This window comes from Sciurus vulgaris (genome assembly GCF_902686455.1).
Source record: "Sciurus vulgaris genome assembly, chromosome: 4".
Taxonomy (NCBI): Eukaryota; Metazoa; Chordata; class Mammalia; order Rodentia; family Sciuridae; genus Sciurus; species Sciurus vulgaris.
Window position 1 is genome coordinate 16,409,853 of NC_136464.1, and position 22,973 is coordinate 16,432,825.

The window sequence follows — 22,973 nt, forward strand, 5'->3', positions numbered from 1 at the left end:
CTTTGGGACTCATTTCTACTCAGGGATGGGAAAGGGGCTCTTCGCTAGAATGATTTATCACATTTACAGTCCAGTAGCCTTTCTCTCATGCGTTTGGAGAAACTTACTACTCTTCAGTGGGCTCCCTTTGAGTCTCTGCAGCCTCCATGTGCAGATTCATCAGCAGAGCTGGCAGGAAGCAGCTCAGGTGGGTCACGTGGCTGGGAGAAGCAGCCAGACGCAGCTGCATCTAAGCGCCATCACTTGCAAGGCGCCTGGACAGGAGGCAATCTGTGATCATTAAAGGACAGGGATAGTGATCTGGGGGGAAATTCTCAAGCCAAAAGACAGCCATCCAGACACGGAGGCGGTTCTTATTGGTGACATTTGTGCTGCATTCTTCCTTGCCCCTGGTCAGGCTTGCAACACAGAGACCCAAGGCTCTGGAGCCAAGTGGCTGATTGGGAGTCTCAGGAGACAGCAGACACAAATTAATCCTCAGGGTCCCCTGAAACACCCCACTTGCTAAATGGTGACTTCCAAGCCAAGAGCAGCAATTTTCCACAGCTCAAGTCTGGATTTCGCCTCCTGGAAAGGGCTATGAAACCACATGGAGCAGAATAACCAAAGTGGTTTTTCCCTATTTTTGCATGGAGAACCAGAAAGACCACGCCAGGATTCCAGATGTACAGCAGCTGGATAAAATGTGTGTCCGCCAATCTGCATAGCACCTTCAGAAAGGGATCAGTTGGAGGCTTCTGAAAACAGATCGTTGACTTCCTTCGCTTTCTTTTTCCCTCTCTCTCTCTCTCTCTCTCTCTCTCTCTTTTTTTTTTTTTTTTTTTCCTTAAAGCTTATCTAAACCTCTAGTTACTTGTTTGGGAAAGAAATAAAGAGAAAAAAATTCTGCTGGCACTGGGTTTTTTTGTTTTCTCAATTTTCTTGTCAACTGACTCATGACAAAAAAATGTCAATTTCAATCAATTTCAATTCCACAGAACAGAAAAATAGAGAATTTATAGGCAGCTATTGGAAACAAAGGAACCATCTGGTTTTTTAAGTATATTTTTTTTCTCTGAAATAGTTCTCTCCAAGTAAAAAGATTGTTTATTTTCCATCCCAGCACCTCTGTGAATATTTCTATTTTTCCATAGTGCCATCGAGCCCATCTCAGGTGGGTTTCTTGGAAAACCCTCTTGCCCAAAGTGAGTGGGCTTCTGGTAACCAGCACCTCTGTCCCTTTAAGTAGGGAGGGCTTAGCTATCATGGAAAGCAGCGAGGTCATCCAACCCTGGTTATCCTGGTTCATTTGTCATTTTTACAGTGACAATTCTCACTTTCGTCCAGAAGTCTCCAGAGAGATTTTACAACACTGTGACTAAAACTCAGTCATGGGCTGGCTGCTTCCACAGACAAAAGATTTACTTCCCCAGAAGACAGAGGTGGCTCTTTGAATTGGGGAGGGTCTCATGTAGCCCTGAAACAGCCACAGGGTGTCTCAATCTCCCAGTCTTTGGGGTCCCCCTTCCTGTCTGTGTGGGGCTCCCTGACTCAGGGCCCATCCCTATTTAGGCGCCATCTTGAATCTGCTCCAAGGGCTCTGTGGATTCCAGATGGAACCTTGGTTCTGCTTGCAGTCCAAGCCCCTGCGACTTTGTAGCAACAGAGCTCCCTTGATCAACAGTCTGCTTTCTTGGGCCCTGCTCTTCCCTATGACCTTTTCTCTCGCCCACCCACCCACATATTGAACACAGCCACATTTCCAAAGGCACCCATCACAAGACCACAACACTTGGCCAAATCTTGAAGGCGTGGCTGATGGGTGGTGTCCTGAAGGACTATATTTACAGAGCAGTGGTCTATGTGAGAATTTTCTTTCAGGTTCTCAGCTCCAATGTGTTGCTGAGTCCTCTCGTCTCCAGGTGTTGGTCTTACCACTCCTCCACACAGACATCCCATCCGTGTTAGCCAGGCTGCTCTGAAATTACATTCCTACCACTTTGTTTTGCTTCTGAGCTTTCTAACCTCACTTTTCCCATAGACTATGCCAAGGGATCCTCTCCTTCCTCCACTAAATGTTCCATCAAACCAATGAGGATATCTTCATCAAGGATAAAAGAAGTCGCAGTCTGCAGCAGAGAGGAACTGCATCATTCTGTAAGGGATCAGCAGACACTAACAATGGTTTGGGTATTAGCTTTATTTCTCACTAAGCCAATCACAATCTTCCAGCCTAAGGCCAGGCAGGTTCTTTGCTGAATAGTGATTTAGATTCAAATATGCATTAAGTGCCTATTAAGTAACAGACATTCCAGTGTTCTACAGTTAGAAGAGTGGACAAGACAGACATGTTACCTGGACTTGTGCAGCTGAGGAAGAAAGGTGAGGAGTGTGAAGAACCTTAAAATGTGTTTAGGCCCTCCAGTACAAACACACCTCTTTTGACTTCTATGGAAATTTAAGCTGGATGCACAAATTAGGCCTAGAGAAGAGCTGGTTCCCCCCAACCTTAGAGACCAGGAGCACCGTCCATCCTAAAGGATCCTGGAGTCCCAGAAGTCACGTAAAGTCTAGGAGTTGTCACCCAGTGTCTAGTCTGGCTCTGCTTCTGCCTCTGGCCAGGAGTTGGTGACCAGTTCTGGGGACACGTATTCATGGGTGATGGCTGGAGAAGAGATGAGAGAGAACCTGGGGCCCAGAGAGAAGTCAAGGCTGGAACCACAGAACACACACAGAAGCAGCAGCTTGGGTGCCCGTGTGTTTTGTGACCACCTCTGTGGACACTGTGGGATCCCCCAGGGTTACAAGGTGGAACCACAAAAGCCATGGCTGCGTGACAGGGCTCCAGCTGTTGTGTCACCATTACTGTTGTCAAGAAGGGAGGCTGAGAACTCAGGGAGGAGAGGCAGGCCCTACCTCTGCTCCTCTGAAATTGACTGTGTGAGAAGCCACTGGACTTTTATCCTGAGTTTTTAAATTCTGTATGTTTTACTTTCGTTTCTTCCAGGACACTCCACTGTGCTTTCATTTCTATTTTTAAAGGCATGAAACTTTAATTATTGGTTAGCAACAAAGGAGCCACCTAAAACCTCAGTTCTGACCAACACACGGTCTGGAGGAGAGAGCTTCTCGAACTTTGACCTCATGTGAGTCCCTAGGGGATCTGTTCAAATGCAGATTCTGACTCAGTGTCTCCAGGTTGGGGCCTGAGAGTCTGTATTTCTGACAAGCTCCTGGGTGATGCCCTGGGAACCACTCTGGTGAGGCTCCAGGACAATGGGATCTATCAACACACACCCACACTTCTGAGTCATGACGTGAGGGACAAGGACAACAGGAACACTTGAGACAAGGACAAAAGACAGCCATCTGTGACCAGAAGGAAGTAGCATTTCTTTTCCCTCTGCTCTTTCCAAGGCTGGAGTTCATGCTCCTACAACTGGGTCTGAGCAGCTGATGGTCATTCTCTCCCTTGGCAGACACCTTGCCCCCTAGAGTATTCTCACCCTTCAGGGATAAAACAACTTCTCCAAGACCCTTCCAGTTGGTAGCAAGAGCATCTCAGAATCCCAAGACAGAATCTGACTTTTTCTAGAGTCAAAGTTCCCTGGACTTGGTCTAGGAGAGGAATTGCTCTCTTCATCTTGAGAAGAGCAATATGATTTCTGGAGGGCCTGCATGGTACCTTGTAGATCTCAAACTACAAGTCTCCAAAGAGTTTCCTATCCCATGTTCAGATGAGGAAACTGAGCCTCAGAATCAGGTAACATGTTCAAGGTCATGCTGTGACAGTTTGCAGAAGTAACTCAACAGGCTGAGTTCCTTCCACCATGTCTCACTGTCTTGTGATTACATGGCTATTCAGAAAGCTCAGAGCTTGTAGGGAACTTGTTTGCATGCCTATAATCCCAGCAATTTGGGAGGCTGAGGCAGGAGGATCCCAAGTTCAAGGCCAGCCTTAGCAACTTAGCAACATACTAAGCAACTTAGTGAGATCCTGTCTCAAAAAATTAAAAGGGCTGGGGATGTGGTTCAGTGGTTGAACACTCACTACCCAAAATAAACAAACAAATAAATAAATAAATAAATAAATAAATAAATAAGACAAGAACTCCACTACATTTCCCACACCCTTAAATCCATTATTTCTGACACTGCTACCAAACAAGGTGACCTTAAATTACTTATACACAAGAGAATAAAAGGGAATAATTAACTACCAGGCAAAATTTATTAAATAGATCAATGGATTAACCCTAATTAAATTTTTGAATTTCAAGAATAAAGAAAAACACATGTAAGCATCCAGGCAAATAATAACAGGTGAATTAATCTCAGTATGACTTCAGAAGCAAAGTTAAGGAACACTGACAATTTGAAGGGAAAATGTTTATGAACCACTAATTCTGCATTCAGCCACAAAAAATCACACAACATTTTAGATCTGAGAAAGTCAACTACCAACATGTCCCGTCTGAAAAAAATATTACCCAAAGAGGAGCACCAGTAAAGTTAGAGAAACAACTTAAGAATGAGATAGGTACTTGATGTGACTGCATCACTATGGTATACTGATTTTAACTCATCTGCCTATATACCGAGGAGTGGGCTTACTGGTCAAATGGTGGTTCCATTCCTAGTGTTTTGAGGAATCTCCATACCACTTTCCAGAGTGGTTGCACCAGTTTGCAGTCCCACCAGCAATGTCTGAGTGTCCCTTTTTTCCTACCTCCTCGCCAGGATCACAATAGCTAAGCTATGGAGTTAACCTTGGTGCCCTTCAACAAATTATATACTATAACATATATTAATACATACTATACATATTGTAGATAGATATAGCATTACTTAGTTATAAAGAATGACTTTATGACATTTGCAGGTAAATGGATGGATCTGGAGACTACCACATTAAGTGAAATAAACCAATCCCCCAAAATCAAAGGTTGAATATTTTCTCTGATATGTGGGGGGAGAATATTAATTCAGTGGACTAGACAGAGGGGAATGAAGGGACAGGAAAAGGAAAGACAGTGAAATGAATTTGACATAACTTCCCCAGATACGCATATGAATACACCAAAAGTGAATCTCTCCACCATGTACCTCCACAGAAAATTAATTTAAAATATTAATTTTTTAATGGGTAAATGGCAGAAAGATCAATAGAGGGAAGGAAGCAGGGGGTGGGGAAGGAAAGGAGAAACAGAGGTACTGGGGTCTGAATTAGAATAAGATATATTCCATGCATATGTAATTATACCAAAATGAATTCTACTGTTATGTATAACTAACAAGAACCATTTAAAAAATGAGATACAGTGTAAGCGTATGATTGTTAAACTGTGAAACCAGTTAAATACATCTAAATAATTATTGCTAATATGGGTATAAAACTTAATGTTAAATATTTAGATATTAAAATAATTATTGAAAGAGAAGATACATGATAATAAGTAATAACATAGTATTAATAATTTAATTCCAAGATTCCATATTAAATAAACTAAATTTTGTACCTTCTATAAGATAAAGGCAATAGGTACAATTTAATTCTTGCCATTGATAATTAGAGAAAAACAAATTCAAATTAATGTTAAACAGGACTACAATCAAGAGGATACATTGTAGGTGTTTGTAAATTATTATAAGTGAAAAAAATAAGGAAGATCAGAAAAATACACCTCATGATACACAGTCTTTGCTCCTGAATTGTGAAATTGTGATTTATTTTCCTGTTTTTACTTTTTTGTGTTTTCTAAATTTTAAATAATAAACTTGCATTGTTTTATTTTATAAAAACAAAAACTATACAATTATTACAGAAAAAAAAATTGCTCCTTTTAAAAAACTACACATATATCCAACAAACCAGATTTACACAGTTCATCACACCAAATGGTCATGTGAACTAGATTTTTCCCATTTTAATCATCTGTAGTCCTAGCATGAAATCAATCTATTTCAAAGTCTCAAATGTGGGAATAAATAACTGATGTATAATGGACTTATCTGGAAACTTCTATGATGATGTCAAGAGCCCTCTGCTTTTGCGAATAGCAATAGATGAAAGGAACAGTCAATTACCTTACATGAGAGCTACGGTCACTGGACCACCTAGGTGGGATCTTCATTAACCCATAATTACCATTATCACTACCTTCACCACCACCACCACCACCACCAGATCTGTCTTACTGAGCACCTATTTTGTGCCAGACTGGTACAGAACACCTTCCATGCACAACCTCATATTAATTCTTACTACAACTCTCTGAGGTGAGCATCCTTGTCCCTTTCTTATAGTGATGGAGAAAAGCTCAGAGAGATTTCATTGTCCACTTGATGAATGATGATTATAAATATTAATGAAACAGATGCCACCACTTTGGGAGGTGAGATGAGTGACAGGAAGCGCCGGGTTCCACCGCCCTCACACAGCCACATAACAGCAGCCCACTGTATTACTGCGATTCATTCATTCACTCACTAAGACATTCAGTGAACACATGGTGCCCCACACGGGAGGGCAGCCTCGCTCTGGAACTCTGAAGTCCACCCACACCAAAAAGATTTTCTGGACAAACTCAGGAGAGGAAATAAGACAAAGGTAACTACGATACGGGTTGAATATGGGAAAGGAGCCAACAGAGGCAGATGGGAAACGCTCAGAGGCAGCCAAGAAGCCACTACATCTGGGAGCTGCGACTGATGGAGGGAAGCCTTCGCGGGAGGGACCGTGTGTATCCACTTAAACCAGAGGTGACGTGGTGTATTCCAGGAGAAGGAAGCGCCAGGCTTGGGGAGAGCCGAGAGGCGCAGCCCAGGTGAGGGGAAGGGCCTGCGCAGGGGCCCTAAGGGGTCCCTCCAGGCGTTAAACCTTATGCAGTAGGTGCCAAAGGGGCATGCGAGGCTGCTGGGCTTGGGGGAGAGTCACATGCCAGGGTGGTGGCAGGACTGGATACAATGGAGAGTGGGACATGGACCAAGAGAAGCCCGGAGGGCAAGCCCCACAGACAGAGTGAATGAGAGGCACAGGAGAGACCAGCTCGGCAGGCCCGGCCTGGGGGATCACAGCCTTGGCAATGGCACAGGTGGCTTGCCACTCTCCAGCTCCCATGGCCTTCCGACCTCCTCTCTTGCTTTTCTCCCCCTTGCTCACAAGGCTCCAGGCACAGTGATTTCTTCAAACTTCAAACACTGGACAAACTCAGCCGGCGATCTTTGCACCTGGGGTCTTCCTGGCTTGCAGCCCCTTGCTGGCCTCTGACATGTCCGCTCTTGCCTCCTTCAAGTCCTGGCCATCTGTGTTCTCACTGAGGCCCATCTCAGCAGGCTTCCCTGCGTTCCCCATTCTCCTCCTCTTCCCACCTCGTCTCCGTTGTCACTATGGCTTCCCAGCACACCAGGTCATTGCACTGGTTTGTTAGGGTTTATCGTTGGACTGTCCTCACTTGCTGTCACCTCCATGAGGGCAAGGACTTCTGTCTGTCCCCTGTGGTATTCCTGCAGCTGGCACATAGTAAGTGCTCACTAAATATTCCCTCAGTGGTCTATCTGATAATGGTGACATGGATAAAACCGGGATGTCAGGGAAGAGAGCTGGCCTGGGTAGGAGGAGAAAATAGGACTGGTCAGGATGTTTTGTCGCAGGCGTAGTGGGATCCCAGGCAACTGGGAAAGTAGCTGGAAATGAGGGGTCAAGAGGGGTGGGGGGGACTCTTGTGTTTGGAGGACAGCGCAGCACTGAGGCAGGGCTGGAGTGCAGGGCAGGAACCTGGAAAGTCAGGTTCTGCAAATGGAGGGAGGAGAACATACCAGGGAGGAGGTGATCAAATTGCAGAGGCAGAAAAGGCCATGTGAGGGAGGCTTGGGTATGAGAAGAGGTCATTTGGGGATCACTGGTGTCCTTTTGGAGAGGAGTTTAATCACGTGCCCGAGACACTAGACCTGTGTTGTACATGTGGCGGCCACCTGTATCTGCTGAGCGCTCACGCTGGGGCACGCTGGGGCACTGGGTGGCGGGCGCCCTGAGCAAAAAACACCGCACTGGACTCCGAAAACTTTGAAAAGTCAGAGAAGAACCCATGAGACGTATCTCAACAATTTTTATACTTATCACATTAAAAATGATAATTTTATGTCACATAGGTTAGGTGAAATTAAGATACCTTAGGTTAAATAAAATGTTATTAAAAAGTAGTTTTGCTGTTTGGGGATTTTTTTACTTTTTTCATGTGATCACTTGAAACTTTAAAATTGCACATGTGACCCAAATCACATTTCTATTGGACAGAGCTAGGCTTGTTGGCCAAGGGTTAAGAGTTACTAGCATATATACATATTAGCTTCTTTCTTCCTCTCTCCCTCCTTCTGTCTTTCTCCCTTCTTCTTCCCACTCCCTCTTTTAGTAGTTACTTTGTTTTCCGAATGGATACTCAAGTAGTTAATCCTCTGTCCTCAATAAAAATAAATGCTTTTCATATCAAATCATCAAATCGCTTTAGCATTAATTTCCTGGAACTATATTAAAGTCAGTGATATGCAGTCCATTAGCTGTACCAAGCTCTTATCCTCCCTGGGAGAAAGAGAAACTGCATAAATGAGGTTTCCTCTACATTAAGCAGCAAATAAATGAAGACCTTTGAAGAAACCACCTACGAGAAGTCCTGGAATTGCAATTACCCAACCCTACAATCGGGCCAGCAGAAGTTTCCTTACAATATAACCATCTTCCAAATAATGGTCCCACCCTGTAGGAGGGAGCAAGACCGTGGGCTGCATGGGTCCAAGACAAAGAAGTTACTGATTTGGACACTTGAACTGCTGCTTAAGAAGGAAATTCCCAATGTTCATCTTGGCTGGGGCCAGGAATTGTTCTTGGACAGTGTGAAGTCGGCAGTGAGCCTTTATTTATCTGCTGGTATTTGTGCTGTGAATTTGCTCACTTTTGAGAAAAATTAAAGGACATTTAAAAAGTTGTTTCGACTGCCCTTTGATTTTTATAAAAAAAAAAAAAATAAAATAGAATAGAATGCAGCGTAGCTGTGTAGGCAGCCTTCCTGGAGGAGGGAGAGAACTTGGGCACCAGCAAGGACCCAGGCAGCGGTCATTTCTACAGACGAGGAGACGGACTCTGAGCTTTCGTGTAGCCCAGGAATTGTTCATTTTGTCCTTCAGCAGCAGAGTCACAAAGAGGCCTCTTATGTATCCTGCCATCCACTCCCCACAGCCTGCTCTCCCCTCTCTTGTCTGCCTCTCTCCCCAGGAATCTCTGTGAGTAGCAGGGGCCCCTTTTCACCAGAGTGGGTTTTTTTTTTTTTTTCTTTTCTTTTTTTTTTTTTCCGTGTTAACGCAAGTGGTTTCTTCCTCAAGTATTTATTTAGAAACTTGAGGTTTAAGTGGATACCTCTGGTAACCAGTTAGCATTTTCTAATCAAGGTGCAGTGAAAGTAAATACAAGATTAACTGGTGCGGTCTTAGTTTGCAATGCCTTAATCTAGCTGAAGGGCAAGAAGGAACTACAGAAGGGCCTCATGTAATGATCTCTCTTCTAAACAGCAGGACTCTAGTTTGCATCCAGAATCCTAGCTCAGAGGTCGGACTCACCTCAATATTGAAGGTATTCATAAGTGAGCCAGAGTCGAGGGTTCCCATTGGCTGCTGACCACTTTGGTCATTTCAATGTGACTGAGTTCCTCAGAGCAGACCCTGGGATTAGGAATTGTTGTGACTGGTTCAGAAATCCTCCAGGGACTAGGGGAGCAAGACAGGGAAGAGGACAAAGCCAAGTGCAGGTCCAGTCTCTGGCCAAGTCCCAGCCTCAGCCTGACCCCACTCTGGAATGTGTTATTCTGCAGAGTCAGTCTTCACCGGAGGCAGGGAGACTTGCCCTTCATCTCCCTGAGGCCAGTCCCTGGACAAGGCTCAGTCTGGGCAAGGTGAGCTCCAGTCTGGGCTAGACACTAGGGGTCTGGGTGTGGCACCATCAGAGTCTGCTCACCATAATTTGGACCTGGATAGAATCTTCTTTTTAATCGGTGCATTATAATTATACATAATGGTGGATTCATTAGGCTGTATCCATACATGCACTTAACATCATTTGATCAATCTCATTCCCCAGTACCTTCCCTTCCCTTCCCTCCTCCCTCCCCCATCTGCTTGCTCTATTCTACTGCTCCCCTTTCTAATATTATTATTATTGTTATTTTGGTATATGGGATTTATTGTGGTATAAATGGGTAAAGCATGATTTGGTAGATTTCATTCCCCATTACTTCCCCATTCCCCCCTTTCATTCCCCCACCCCCTTCCTTGCTCTATTGGCTGGACAGACCCTTGACATCTTCCATGATTCTATTTCTCTGACTCCCAGGGTTCCTTACCCTGAGATCTGCGTTGAGATGGTAGTGGGCATTTCAGGTTGCCCAATTTCTATTCTTCTTTCATTGTTGTAACTTAATGATTAAAGTAATTTAGTAATACCAAAGTAATAGCAATATTAGGAAATGATTCTTCTCCTGCTTACTGCGTCTCTTGACAGAGATGGCTAGCCCAAAAACCATGAGTGGGTGGATGTGTGAGGTCTAGGTAATCAAAATAGTTCCCTCCCTCTGGCCAGCGACTGGCCCAGGGATAGCATCTTGGCTGGCAGTCGGGTACAGGAGCAGAAGCTACTCCTGCAGTTTTTAAACAGAAAGGTATTCCATGCAGGACAACAGGTGCTCCTGAAATCCCAGAAAGGGCTGAAGGAGCACACTCTGGTTCCCAGGAAAGATGCTCATTTCCCAGGCAGTCGGCAGGAGGAAGGTGGGGAGCCAGGAGGCGCCCAGGGGAACTCCCGGGTTCAAGAACATACCTGGTTGCTGCCATCCAGGGTTCCAAAGCTTCCTGATGCATGTGAGGCTGAGACTGGACACTGAAACAACTGTCCTTGGCCAGGAGCCATAGCCAAAGCAGCCAGAAAAGGGGACTCCCTTGCTGCTGGCTTCCACACCTCTTGCTGGAGCATGTGATGGGCAGGACCTAACTTGCTTGCAGAATCATAGCTGAGATTTCAGTTTTCTAGTCTTGGCTGTACAAGGGGTCAGAATGGGCTGTGTGGGCCAGTCCCCACCTTGGACGAGCACATAGCCCAACTCAAGTGACAAGAGTCAGGGCAGGACTTGGCTTGGTCCCTGGGAGGATGGGGGCTCTCAGTTTCTGGCAGGGTGTGGAAATGAGAAGCCAGCTGGTTTCTGCGGAAAGCCGCCTTCATGACCTGTAAGGACCGATGGTAAGGCCATCGCAAAGTGAGAACAGAACCAAGGAGAGACCTACGGACGCCTCGTGTTGACAACACCACTTAAAGGGTCAGGCAGGGGAGGTGACTTATTCAAGGTCATATCGTGGTGAGGTTGGAGGTGGGTCTAGAACTCCCAGTCCAGGCCTTTCCCCACCACCTGGCCCCTGGCCTTCATTAGAACCTGCGGTCCCTCCCACCCCCTCTGGACGGGTCACATAATGCCTATTTGTCTGCCTGTGAAGTGGTGGTTGGTCTGAGCCCAAGGAGCAGCAGCACGGTTGGAGATGTGGCCTTGGCAGAGAGGCACTCAGAGCACATTTTTGTAGCCGACCGGGCGGAGCCTGGGCGTGTGTGAATCAGCAGCACCGAGCCTGGCCGGTGAGCAGCTCCCAGCTGGCTTTGAAAACACCCTAGGGGTGCTCTCCAGTGGCCCAGCGAAATGCAGCCACACCGGTTCGGGCTATTTTAAGCTTCGGAAACCAAGGGAGGTGAGGCGGGGTGAACCAGTGGGCTCCTGGGCAGATGAGTTCCAGGCCAGCTTTCTCTGTTCCTCCAAGGTCACCTTGGGTCCTTCCCCTATCTCTGTGAGTTTACTTCTTTCTTCCCTCTTCCCTTTAGATGGGGAGGAAGGGCCTCTGACCTTAGAGAGGGAGTCTGAGGGGGAGGGTCGTCTGGTCCTGAGGACTTGGTTTAAATAGAAGAATGGGCAGAAACATTGTCAGCCAGATCCTGAGCACTTTCCTTAAATGTATTTGTTATATTTATTCTATGTAATCCTCTCAGCTACCCTTTTAGGACTAATGTCTCCATTTGTCACAGGATGAAACAGGCTCAGAGAAAGTAACTAGTTTGCCCACAGTCACACAGCACAGCTGAGATTTGAAAACAGGTGTCTGTGCTTCTATCATATGTTATGTGGGCTCAAAATCCAGTCAAAGCGACCCTTTGCTTACATATGCCACTTTCTGTTCCTCCAACAGCTCTGGAAGTTCCACTGCAGAAGCCCCATTTTTCAGATTAGGAAACTGAAACTCAAAGAGCTTAAGAACTCTGCCTAAGGACATTCAAGGGTATCCAAATTATATACAGCAGTACTAGGAGAGAACCCATGGCAGGATCCTTGTCTTCAAATTGTGCAGATTTTGAAGTTTCTGAAGCAATTTCATAGACTCCCAGGACACCTGCTTCAATCTCTTCCTCATTTTACATGAGGGAACAGGTTTTAAAAAGTTAGGCCCCTGACCCAGGGTCATAGTGCAGCTAATGGCTTCACGGAATAGAACCCAGACTCTGGACTCTTCTGCAGAGCATTAGCAAACTTGTCTCCTGTGGACTTACATGATTTCAGGGATGTCTTATCTTCATTTCCAGTTGGTCTGCACTAGGCAGTGGTTTCCACCACTTTGGCTTTAGGTTTCTCTATCTGTTTATTTCATCTTCTGTCAAGTAGTTAATGACGTCCCAAAGAGGTAATCGAGGCTGGCTATTGTCACTACAAAAGATACTTCTGTAAGAACACTTCTGGAAGTGACTCTTTCTGTTATCTAGTGCAGGAAATACCCATTGAAATACCCATTGGCTACACCCTCTTCTGTCACCCATAATCCTTTGCCATCTAAGTCCTATCAATGTTCAGATGCCACAAAATTTTGCTGAGTACTTATTTAAATTTTCTTACAGATAGACACTTGTCTGAGGCTGAGGGTGGTGGTAGTAACCAATGAGAGAGAGTTAAAAATCCAGGATCTGGGATCTAGAATGGGGCACAGGAGGAGACATTTCTAGGATGGAAAGTTCAGGAACCAATAGGCTTCTGATGTCATTTGTTTTTTCTTGAGTACTTTAAACAATACTGTTTCAAATACAACTAAAAGTAAGGCAGGAAGTCACATTTTAATTCCTTAATTTACCCTCACCTTTGCATTAAGTCAACACATGTTCACCAGTTTCTTCTTATGCTGGGCAATATAGAAACCAGGCGCAAAAAATACAGGTGTTCCTCCTGGAGCCTACAGTCTAGCAAGACAGATAAATATATGGATGTTCAGCTCCAAAATCATGACCCATCGCAGGACAGCGATGGCCATTGGCTTTTCCTTGGGTGGAATGTGTGGGATTCTTGAGCTTCAGGGAAGCCTGGAGGCAGTTTTTGGAGGCCGGGTGGGGAGGAGGGACTTCAGGTGAAAAGGCTTGCCATCCTGAAGACCAGTGGCTGGAGGAGGATACAACATTGACTGCAAGAAGCTGAGAGAGGGACCCTGAGGGAAAGAAGGGTCATGGGGTAGTGGGAGGGAGAGGCGACGGGGAGGTGGGAGCCAGGGTGGCTTTTGGAGAGTCCTGTGTGTATGGGAAGGAATTTATGTTGTCTCCTGGAGGCAGCGAGGAGCTACTGAAGAGGTTAAGCAGGAATGTGACGTGACCAGGTTTCTATTTTAGAAAGTTCACTCCGGCTGCTGTTGGATGATGAACTGGATGATTCGTGAGACCAACAACGTGAAGCCGATTAGGGAGGATGTCAGTGACCAGAAAGAGCAGTTAAGCCACACCAAGTGCCTGCGGGAAGCTGGGGAAAGTAGAGATAGGAACTAGAGGATGCAGGAATCAAGATGCTCAAGGGGAAGCAAATAAAGGAGTCCTGAATGAGGGCTTAATCTTTGAACTGGGCGTTTGAGTGACTAGCATGGCTTAAAAAAAGTGGGTGTGCTTTTAAAAAACACTAAAAAATATGTTATAAACCTTTATGGTACACAGGAAGTTGGGAAACTAAAGAGAAGTACACAGGTATCCCATTATTTGAGCACAACCCACATGCTTATTTTGATCCATTTCCTTCCAATGTATCAATTTCTTAGGTGATGCTTTTCTGGAATGTTGGATGGTACTTGAAAAACACTGTGTGCTTCTTCAAACCTGTGCAAGACTCAGTTTAGACCCACATCTGGAGGCTCCACTCTCGTTTCTTATTTTGAGGAAGACCAAATTTCTTGCATATCTAAGAACCAGTCACTTTGAACCAGGACATGATCATTTGTTCCATAAATTGTGCAGTTGATTACTTGTCCCTTCTACCTCCCCACAGGCCATAAAAATGGGCAAGGTGATGAAACTCCTTGTGCCTGTGTGTCCTGGAAGATCCAGCCTGAGCCTGCCAAGAAATGACAGTGTTCAAATTGATCCTTGCTCTGGCCTGTGGGAGCCACTCTTGGAGAAGTTGGTGGGGGGAGAATGGATTTTTCATTTAGCACTCTGGTATTTTCACTGCCAGGGCCTTCCCTGGGCATGGTTCAGCCCCCTGCCTGGAAAATACAAAGAACTGGACGAGAGGTCTAGAAAAAAAGCTGTCCTGGTGTGAGCTGTCTCTAGTGGGCCCAAACAATTCTCTAGGGGAAGCTCTGAGTTCTCCAGAGAACTCTATCTCCTGGGCATCCACTGGGAAGACATGTAGTGATCAGTGAATCCAGCACAGGAGGGACATGAAGATGGCAGACGGATGAGAGAGAACTGGAACATGTTGCTGACCAAAAGCAGGAGCTGGAACAGTCTTTATCTGTCACCTGCCCTTGTGCAGGGAGAGCAGGATGGCGTCCAAGGGTATGTTCTCTGGGGCTTTGCCCAGGCTAATTTTCCATGACAATGGCTGCTCTATGTTCTTTCAGGAGCATTGGAATGCCTTTGCAGGCCTGTGTGGCCTGGCGGCCAGAATTGGAAAAGACTCCCTCTTGGACTTCCGACTCAACCCAGGAGTGGGTGAGGGACTCTGTCTGTGAGTTACCCGGGAGGCCAGACAAGCATTTCCCCTGGCCACTCCACCACTTTTACAGAAGGGAGCCATTACTGGTCACAGCAGGACTGTCCAGGACACAGCAGGTGGCCATCCCTGACCAGTGGGCTCTTTCACGCCAGCTGGAATGAAGGTTGGACTTTGTACTCCACAGGGTCACTGAGAGATTTTGCAAAACAGAATGTCAGAGGCCTTCCCAGCCTGCCCACATGAAAATGCTGGGTAAGGCCAGAGAAAGAAAGATGCCTAGAAACCAACGCCAGGTGGAACCGCGCTGGCAAGAGTGGACACTGAGAGGTCAGCAAAGTTGATGTTTACTGACATCTTTAAGAACAGATAGAGAATCAAATACATTTTTTAAAGGAAATTACTGATAAAGGAATTGTGACATAAGCAAGGAAAAATGTAAGCGCCCTGTTCTTTTGAGAGCAGTAAGGACGGCAAACAGGGAAATGCCAGAGCTGTGACCCACAGTGGCGCATTCGGCATCTCGTTTCCATCACACACAAAGGGGGGATTCTTGCTTTCAAGTCACCTTCATAAAAAGATAAAACTTAGCGAGAGAAATGACTCATAATTACTATTATTAGTATTTTTTTTGAGTTTGTTCTTTCAATCAAGGTGGCTCTTAAGTAGAGTATCCCTTGGCAACTTAATCTCTTATGTCAACACGTCGCCTACACAGGCCTCACGTTCACACCTAGGGTGTAAGAGTCTGGGTGGATGCTGTCCACAAAGCAGCCAATCCCTTATTAACCCCATGGGGACAATGCATTTACAGGGCTAGGCTTCCTAAGCTTAAGTGCATGGGTCCTGAAGGCAGAGACAGAACCAAGAGGAACCTTCCTCATTCTTTTGGCAGTAAGTGACCAAAAGCCCATTTGAAGCACTTTCTGAGCATAGAGAAAGGATGGGAGTTGAATTGAATGGGTCATGTAGCTAGGAAGAGGCAACCCCCAAAAGGAAAGAAAAAAAAAATGTTTTCAGAAGAATGGGGAACAGGAGCAAGGAGAAATACCAGCTGTCTACTGCAGCCTGTGCCTGGGCACTCTTCCCTCTCCTTCCTCTCCCAGATCTTCTGCTGCCACTGGGCCACCTCCCACTCAGGACCTCTTCTTTGCTCTCAACTCATCTTTTCCCACCTTGGGCACATGGCCTGCATCCCAGTGAAAGTCCTGATCTAACGCCTAGACTAGGAAGAGCAAGGCCCACTAAATAGAGTGTAGGATGAAAAGGATCCTGCTGTCTTTGAATCTTACAGTGGGGTTAAGGTTGATGCAGCAAAGATACGTAATTAAAAATGCTTCCCTTTCCATCTCAGTAAATCACCTATTCCCAAGATTCCAAGGAGTGAGCACTTGACAATATTCAACCTGCACTGCTTCAGATCATCTCAAAGCCAGTATTGACTGCAGGTGTGCTAAGAAATAGGAGAGACGAAGCATTTTGGTTTGACTTTTGCCTGCAAGTGAGCTCAGATAAGGAATCATATGGACACTTTGATGGAGATTCAAGAATTAGGGCACAGGAGCTCAGAAAATGGAAACAGGAGGTGATTCTTGATTCACGCCAGGCACGTCACTAGTAGGTACCTTCCTCTTCAAGCCATTTGCTGGAAATGTGCATGTTTGAATGTTTATTTACTTAGCTCTACACTCTGGTTAGGCTGCAAGAAAAGCATTACTCATGTTCCCAGCTGTGTCCCCAACACCCAGCACAAAAGAAGTTCTCCTTGTGTTTTCAATGAGTTCATGGATATTCACTTTAAGCACCACTGTAGGAAAGACCAGCTAACTCTACCTGCTTCTATCGAGTCTTACCTCATTTGGTTTCTCTGATTACTTGTTTTTTCTCCTATAACTCTGGATCGTGCCTGACCATCATGCTCTTTATACATCATGAGATCTGGGGTTAGCTTCCACCACTGACTATTCTATTTTATTGGATCAAATTCTTGAGTGAGGTGATGGAGGAAGATGATAGATAGACAGATGGATAGATAGATGACCAATTAACCAGGTCATCTATTTGCCACAGGTCTTAGGTCATGAGCCAACCAGAAGATTGATTACCCTTATGTCTGACTGATGTCCACCTTGATCATCAGCTGAACTGGAGGTAAAAGGTCACTATTAATGGGTTCGGAACATAGGTTCCTGGTCAGCACAGGCATGGAAATTTCTTAGAGAAAAGTACGTGTGTGGCGGGCATTTTTTGACTTCTCTTATAAAATAAGGCATTCTCTCTTGAGAGCTACTGTAACCGAGAGAGAAAGTCCAAAGGCTGGTCAGTACCGATCAGTATAGACCCTGGTGCTTCCCTGGGTGTCTGACCTGCTGCATGATCTAGCCTCCTTTTCCCCTTCTTCCTAGAAGAGACATCTTTCCTGGCCCCAGAAGAGTACACGTGATTCAGGGTGGACTAGTCAGTGAACTTCAGCTCCCCAGACACAGTGATTGGGTGAAGGGTGAGCCAAACCAAGTCAGTAAGAGTCCTTCCTTGTGATTTTAACAATGAATCTGGAAGACAGCGATCCTTTTCTCCTGAGGCCATGGAGCTGCTGCAACAGACATTTCCTCCACCATGTGCTGGAAGGAATGAGCCATGAGTCAGAAGTGGGAATGATGGGCTCAGAGAGCATCTTGCTGGTCTTAACTCCTGATGGCCTGAAGGTCAAGTCTACCCTTGTTTTGCTCTTCCTGGTGTGGTGTTTGGTTCGGAGATTTGATAAACTCTCTCACCCTCTCTCTTTCTTTTCCTCCTTTCCTTTCTTTGCTTAAATTAATTTAAGTGGACTTTTTCTTACTACCAAGGGAGTTCTGAATTAAAACAAATGCTGACTTTGGTCATTTAGGCTAACCAAATATTTGCTATATTATTCATTATTCATAATAATTCTTTTTTTTTTTTTTTTTTTTTTTTTTTTTTTTTGCAGTGCTGGGGATCGAACCCAGGGCTTTGTGCTTGTAAGGCAAGCACTCTACCAACTGAGCTATCATAAAATTCTCAAAGTCATAGATGTTCAAAGGGGTAAGGGAAGGGTACACTGGCTCAGGAATCTAGGAAAGACTTGGTAAAGCTTGAGCTTGACTCTGAGGAGCAACAGAAGATAAGATGATACAAGGAGGGAAGGCCGAGAGAGAGCCTACCCAGGTGAAGTAAACAGCAAGCAAGAAAGAAGACAAGGGAGTGAACTTGGTGTAAATGGACAGCATTATTTTAGCATCTTTTCAAAGGTTGATTTTATCTAACAGTTTTTAAATGGGAATTCTTTTCGCATGTGAACTGTTTCTTTTGCATCCTTTCTATAACCAACAGTCTCTACAACAGTTTCATGTAAATTCATGTAAAGCATAGTGTGAGTGTTCTGAAAATACCCAGACATATTCTTATTATTTCCACAGTCCTGAGAAACCCATTGTGAGTAGAGAATCATCGGAATAAGAGTAGTCATAATTTAAATCTTCATAACATCTTATTTTCCATGCTTTAAAAGCTCTTCCTATAATGCAGTAGCCCAACAATTTTTAACAGCTTCCAAAATTCTTTTAGCTTTTACTGGTGCATGATAGGCCTAGAATAGTTTTAAGATTCTTTTTGTGTTAGGTATTATTTTTTAAAAATCTGATGAAATCTATGGGTTCTCTCAAGGAAAATGTACACATGAAACTTCTGCATAAAACTTCAGGGGATTTCCAGCCATCCCTGAGACCTCTAGGGTCTGGATAAAAACTCCAATAGTTATAGAATTTAGCATTTAAAAAAAATTCTTTTTAAGTTATAGATGGACACAATGCCTTTATTTTACTTATTTATTTTTTTTATGTGGTGCTGAGCATCCATCCCATGAGGCGGGTGCATTACTACTGAGCCACAACCCAGCCCTGGATTTAGTATTTTAGTTACATCACAACAACTGTATGCCTTGAACTGCTCACAGACATCTTTTTCTACTGGTTTTCTCCCCTAAAGCCTTGTTTTCTTGTGTGTTTTTAAATTTCTTTTTATCATGACCTGCTCATTTTCCTTGGGAAATTATTTTCAGAACTTGTCTGAGGCCTAGCTTGGAGTTACACTCCCCTTTCTTACCCCTCAGAAAGAATTTGTGCTGGCTTCTGCCAAGTACTTAGAGACTCTCCTTTAGATTAATTGAAAAGCTTGGGGTTATTTTGACTTCCCAGATTCTATGAGTTGGGGACCTTGCGATAGACTGAATAGTAGGCCCATGAGATTTACTCACCTCCTGCTCCCTGAATCTAGGAATGTTACCTTATTTGGAAAAAGAGGTTTGCCCATATGATTAAGGTAAAGGATCTGGAGATGAGGCTATGCTGGATAATCTGGGTGAATATTAAATCCAATGACAAGTGTTGTTATGAAGGACAAACAGGAGAAACTCGTGAAGTAGAAGAAGCAGAGGTCAGAGGGAAGAAGCCACAAGGGCTGCCAACGGCCACCCAGAGGTGGAAGAGACAAGGAATGGACCCTCCCCTAGAATCTCTGGAGGGAACCAAGCCCTGCTAACACCTGGATTTTAGATTTCTGGTCTCCAGAACTATCAGAGAATAAACCTCTGTTAATTTGAGCCTGAGTTTGGCGTCAATTGTTATAGCAGCTATAGGAAGTCAGCATAGGCTCCAGATCCACACAGTGTTGACCTGTTATTACAACCCCTCCAGGACCTTCCCCCAGTCCTTCCCTGCTCAGCTCCAAGACAAAATTCCTTGCCATCCCCTGGGGCAGAAAAACGTCAAAAACAGGGAAGGACATTTTACTACAAGTTAGTCTGCCACACTTTTATGGATGCTGGAGGAAGATTTAAGATTCCCAGGTCAGAAACAAAGGACAGCTTATTACTCACAGCAATAGCAGTAGCCAGAATATCAACATGTGTCAGTTCCCAACCCCTAGTTCCCATAGAGTGACTTGAAGGAATTCAAATAATGCACACAAATAGGTTTTACTAGGAAATAAATCTGGGGTTTAGTGAATAAAATCTTTCATATCAGTCAGTTGAACCTGCCTTCCTGTGGTGCCACAAGGAGCCGCCATCTTTGTTATACTGGACAGTAGGCCTGCTTGCCTTTTGCTCTGAAGGGAGACACTATTTCTGTTTTCCAAGACTAAGAAATCTGTTCTTTGCTCTAGCGGGAAAACTATCTTTTAAGACTGCTCATTTGGGCTGGGGAGATAGCTCAGCTGGTAGAGTGCTTGCCTCGCAAGCACAAGGCCCTGAGTTCAATCCCCGGTACTGCAAAAAAAAAAAAAAAAAAAAAAAAAGACTGCTCATTTACAAACATCCTAGGAAAAAAATAGCTCAGAAGGATGGTGGTCAGTGCTGCTGCTTGTAGAATGTGCAGAAATATCAGAGACCCTTGAAGAGAGTGGTCTCCCAACAGAGGGTGTGGGAAGGATTGATTCACTCTAACTCTGAAGGTTTATCAGTTATTGATTGCTAGTTAAACTTACCTTCCCTCTACCGGAAAATGAACTAGGAGCTCATGCAAACCTGCCCGGAGGGAGGCAACAGCATCAGAAACATGAATATAGAATGATTCTGCAGAGAAAATGCAATGACAGAAATGTGTAGGCTTCAAGCGGGGTGCTGATGGGTGTTTTGCAGACTACTAAGAGATTTGCTGCAAGTTATTAAAATCCATCGCCCTGCAAGGCTCTTTGAGCAGCCTTTCAAAGTACTTCCAAAAGAGGAATTCTCAAACTATTTGGGGGAGGCATAGCATTGTTCAAAAGCACAACCTCCCACAGGGTGTCTACTTTGAAGGAGGCCTGACTTATTTGTATCTAGGGCTCAGTGTGAGGGTTCAACGGCAAGTATGCTGTTCTAATTCTTTCTCTTATTTACTGAAAGTCCGCCAGCACTAAGCTGTGAGGGAGAATTCAGGCAAGAAAGAAGACAAGGGACAAATAAGAACGAAAGCTGTGCTAGGGCCATTTCTCTACCTGACAGCACATTCCCACCTATGGGTTGGCAGTGGCCAGTGCCCAACTCAAGGTTTAAGTTGAAGCAGAAGGAGGCCGGTTTCAAGCAAACCCACCTCAGGCCCCGCCTGTGATCTGTTTGTATTTGTTGTTTCCACACGTGAGGGTCTCTGGACTAGGCAGCTGTTCACTCCTGTTTCTGCTGAGCATTTCACCATCTGCTACATAGCTTGATAGCCCACGTGGGACTAGGAGTCCTGAAATCAACTTCACTGAACTGAGCTATACCTCAATTCAATAAAAATGCCTGCTTTCTACCAATTCTCTGGATCCCATTGGTATGAGACCAACAATTACAGGGACAGAAGTCAATGAAATGCAGGTAAAATCAATTGATTAAGCTGGGGGAGAAAGAGAGACAGACAGACTGCAAGGTAAAGAAAATCCAAATTACCTTTGTTAAGTGAAGCAAAACATTTCTGAATTTAGTACCTAGCCTAGAACAAACCCAACCACTGAGATGTGAACCTTTTTTTTTTTCTTCTTCTTCCTCTTTTTTTCCTTTTTATTTTTGAGAGCAAAGCACATGTTTCCCCCTGCGTCAGCAAGCCAGGCAAATGCTGAGTTTAAGGCAACCAAAGGACATGAACTTGAACTACAGTTTGAAAATATAGACTGTCCTAGATAGTATCTCAAGATTCAGAGACATTTTGACATAGAGCTGAACATAAGTCTTTTCTCCTCCAAAAAACCAGTTACCCTCTGCTCTGGAAGTCGAAGAAATGGTTTACATTTCCCATAGCGAAAACAAAGAAGTCCCCAACTGAACAAAAATCACAGTTTTCCCACAGTGTGGTTCTTTATCTTGGGTCATGGAGGACATCAGACCTTGAGCTGGAAGGTGAGTTTGTAAGGGTGAAGGTGCCTCCAGGAATGGAACTTGTAGGCTTTACTCAGAGTTTTCTAGAAACTTGCAATGACCTTTGGTGGCTGTGGGTTAACTTGTGGTCTCATGGTTGCTAAATGGACACGTTTAAAAGAGTGCAGGAGTTGATTTAGAAAAGAGCCAGGTTGTCTGCCCAGATCTTACAAGACAACAGGGCTCTGTGCGCCTTCTCTGACGGAGTTCAGGGTCTGGAATCCTCAGGAAGAAGCCTGAGAGGGTCAGATAGTCCAGCGGGCCAGGCTTAGCCCCAACTTGAAAGTCTTTCCGGGCCAGCTTCTAGCTCAGTTAAAGTAGGAGCAGAATGGAACTGTACACTGGAGTTTAATGAGCCCCTTGCTGGGTCCCTTGATGACAGTTGCCCCTTTGGGATTGAACAGGACCTTCAACCAGGCAGAGTCCAGAGTTTCAAGGACAGAAAGCATAAAATCCCCCAGGAGATCTTCAGGAATGACAGTAAATGGACCCCTCCTCTTCCACCCTTTTGTCTCTGAACTCATGTGTCCTTCCTCCCCAAGACACAACCCCACAGAGTCGTCTCTGGGCTAATAAACGCACGGCATCCTGAAGGATGCTCCCCACCCTTCCAGGGAGTGCCTTGCAGCTGGCACCTCGGCTCTGGCATTGACAGGCTGTCCTGGCCTTGCTGCTCCAGTGCGGGTCACCACGTCAACCGCCCAACCAGATGTCCTCTTGGAGAATGAGACACCAGAGCCTGCCCTTTGCAGGGACTCCCGGTTTTCAAGCATGATGTGTTTGGCTTCAGGGACGGGCTTCTATCATCTGTAATTTTCTTCACAACCCTCTCCCATCACAATAGGATATACACATGTATGTTGGTGTCACACTGCAGGCTCAGGAAATTAGTGAATATTTGGGCTACTCCAGGTAGAAACTCACACTCCAGGAATGGTGAGTTTGCATTTGAAAACTGTGCGGTCCATTCAGGCTTTCAAGAAATACGCCAAATGACCTCTAGATGGTCTGTGCTGCTCCACGTGCTGCATGTGCACCCTACGAACTGGCCTTTACACGCTGCGTCC

At 45.0% G+C, this 22,973-nt stretch overlaps 1 long non-coding RNA gene across 2 annotated transcripts; it reads right to left on the bottom strand.

Annotated features, from left to right (window-relative positions):
• Positions 1-4,191: 4,191 nt before the first annotated feature.
• LOC306659936 lies at positions 4,192-11,533 on the bottom strand. Of its 2 annotated transcripts, none has more exons than XR_013763498.1 (3): positions 10,841-11,533; positions 9,589-9,735; positions 4,192-7,491 (listed from the first exon to the last, which is right to left on the bottom strand). It is a non-coding gene; the product is annotated as an uncharacterized lncRNA (long non-coding RNA). The 2 variants fall into 2 exon arrangements; XR_013763499.1 differs by having other exon boundaries at positions 4,192-8,557.
• Between the last annotated feature and the right edge of the window lie 11,440 nt (positions 11,534-22,973).